We start from the raw sequence: 2,947 nt of genomic DNA on the forward strand, positions 1-2,947 counted from the left end.
CATCCCAACCCACAAAGAAAGGACTGCCAGTGGTGTGAGTGTGAGTATGTGTGTGTGAGTATACACATGTATCTTTCCACATGTGTACATATTACATGTGTATACTCATGCACACATACAGGTAGATACAGATACTCGTATCTCAAAAAGGCAAAAACAAAAATACACAACTATGCTTGCATGAGGCAGAAGAATAAAAGAATGTCAGGGTGGAGGGGAAAATATTAAGATCTATGACAGTTTCAGATGACCATATACTAGCTTCACTTTTACCCACCTGCCTGCAACTCCCACCAGACAGACTTCTTTAGAGGAAGGAGTTCTCACATGAAATGCTTCATGCTGACATGAATGTGTACTATTCAGAACAAAACCAGTTCTTCTGGTGAAGACTGTGGGTTTGCAGGGACAGTGATGCTTTCATTAAAATGGAAAGCAATCAAGTCTTCACGTCTACAAATTACATATTTACTAGGTCCACATATTTGGCAGAATCCGTGATGACATCTAGGATGTTTGCACCAAATTGTAGACATAACTATGGAAATCTTTATCAAACTTGATGAAATAGATGGAGAGCTTGGCCTCTATCTATTGGATGACCATGCCGGTCCTTTTCAAGCCATCTTCTTTGGCATATTCCACCTGTTTGACTACAACTGTCCACAACTTCTTCTGGCTCTCTTTCTGTTGGAGGTGAGTCATTGAGAACAGGCATAATGTGCACATCACCTGTAATCATCTTGAAGCTGGTACATGTGCAAGACAGGGTCTTTCTCATAGGTAATGTAGAACCATGTGTTCATAACAGGTACACATGCTAAGATCATTCCCCTCAGCTCATCTTTGAACCACCCTCTGACTCAAACATTTGTTCCACCACCTTGCCAATCCTTGTATCTGCCAAGTGTGCATCACTGATTTGAGATTTTGCAATTCTATCAGGGAGGACTTCAAGTGCAGAAACTCACCTTTATTAAATTATCATCCATAAACACAGTTAAATCCATCATGTTTTATAAGATACAGAGAAGGAGTTCCAGGCACCTGGTCCAGAGTGGTTCCTTTCCACTGGGCAACAGGACTGGTCCCCTCCTTCCACCCATGCTGAATCCTGCAGCCTAGGATGTTCCGTCAGGGCTGGGAAACAGGGTTGCTCAGCCCCACACTGCTCTGATGCTTTTTGTGAGATGTCGTCTTCATCATGTTTGCAGACACTCTAGCATGGTCTGCATCTGACTCTGGACCACTGGACAGATGTCTTTCTGAAAGGGATCTTCATTCATTCATCTGCTGGGCTCGGGTGAGAATTCAATATTCTCCAATTTGAAACTCTTCACAGAATGTTAGGATTTTTTTAATCTTTAAGAACATTAAAAATTGAACTTCAATCCCTTCTGGCTTATAGTGTTCCTGCAGATGAATCTGGAGTGGTTCTGGTTGATTTTCCGCAATAGGTAGTCTGACCTTTCTGTCTTGCTGCATTTAGGATTTTTTTCTTTCATAACTACTTTGTGTGGATGAATTACTATGTGTCCAGGGGTTGGTCTTCTCATGTCACACTTTGCAAGAGTTCTCTGAATCTTGTCTTGAATGTTTGGGTCTCTGGCAAGATGAGGAAAGTTATTTTGGATGACCTGATGGAATGCTTGTCCCAAGGTGTTCTCCATCTCCCTTCCTGCTTCAGGGATACCAGTCTAGCATAGATTCAGCTTCCTGATATAATTGCACATCTCTTCGAGGATTTACTTCTTCTTTTTGAGATTTTTTTGGTATGTTTTTAACAGATTGGGTTAATTCCATATTTTGGTCTTCAAGCTTTGGCATTCTTTTGTCTGCTAGGATAACTCTGCTCCCTATGCTTGTTAGGTTGTTATTTATTTTGAGGATGGAGTTATTTCCATTGTCCAACTCCTTTACAATTTCATTGAGTTTTGCTTCTTGTTTCTCCTGATTCTTGTTTCATTCTTCCATCCAACCTTTGATTTTTGTAGCTGTCATCTGATCAAGTCATTCTTGGAGGTTTCCATTGTTTGTGTTCTGATGATTTTTTGAGGGTGCTGTCTCTTTAGGGCTCTGGGGGTTGCCTGTGTTTTTCCATTGATTTTTCCTCATTTGTGATGGACCTCTTTTCCTTCTCTATAATTCCATTACTCAGTGAGAGAGGGAGAAGTATTCATTTCTGCCACTTGTTTCATTTTGTGGTTAGATACCATAACTGCAGGTTCTCATTCTCTCTGCTAAACTCATCAAACCTGTTTTCAACATGAGTAAAGCTTCCAATTCTGTCCAAACCTGAAACAGGTCAGGGGGTGGAGCATCTGGAATCTGCACCTGACATTGCTTTCTGGTCACTGTGTGTACAGAGTCCCCTGCTGGGTGCAGAATGAACCAGTGGCTGGGCCTCTACTCTCAGCCCTGCTCAGCACAAGTGGTGTTGGTCTGCTTCTCCACTGGCTGCTGGTGGCATGTGAACTTGGCATACAGCCAAGTTCAGTCTGTATGTAACTCTCTTCCTGCCTGGGAAGAGGCTGTCAAGGCAACAATGGCCAGTGGTCATGGCTGTTCCCTCTTTTGAGCTCCTGTTGTCCCTTGTTGTGTCCTGGTGAAAGCTCCTCCCCCTTGGGCCTGGTGGCTCATTTATAGGTGGAAGGTGGTAAACTGACCCAAAATGTCTTAGGATCACTCACTCTCTCTTTCCTGAGCAGAGTTTTAACTCTGTTGGATCTTGGAACAGGGTGGGGATGAGTAAGGGGAGCATCCAGAGTCCGATACCTACTGTTGCTTTCTGATCTCTGTGTGTTCAAAGAGTCCCCTGCTGGGTACAAGATGAATTGCTGGCAAGGTCACTACTCTCGGTCTTGCTTGGCACAAGAGGCACCAGACTGCTTTTCCACTAGCTGCTGGTGGCTGACATGCCAGACTGATTTATTTCACGGGGCTGTCT

The 2,947-nt window shown here is 43.3% G+C and overlaps 1 pseudogene; it reads right to left on the minus strand.

Moving 5' to 3' along the window:
- Nucleotides 1–507: 507 nt before the first annotated feature.
- On the minus strand, nucleotides 508–1,282 carry LOC103253072 (annotated as a pseudogene).
- Between the last annotated feature and the right edge of the window lie 1,665 nt (nucleotides 1,283–2,947).

The sequence above is a fragment of the Carlito syrichta genome, unplaced genomic scaffold (genome assembly GCF_000164805.1).
Source record: "Carlito syrichta isolate Samal-C Ts95f unplaced genomic scaffold, Tarsius_syrichta-2.0.1 Scaffold66287, whole genome shotgun sequence".
Lineage (NCBI taxonomy): Eukaryota > Metazoa > Chordata > Mammalia > Primates > Tarsiidae > Carlito > Carlito syrichta.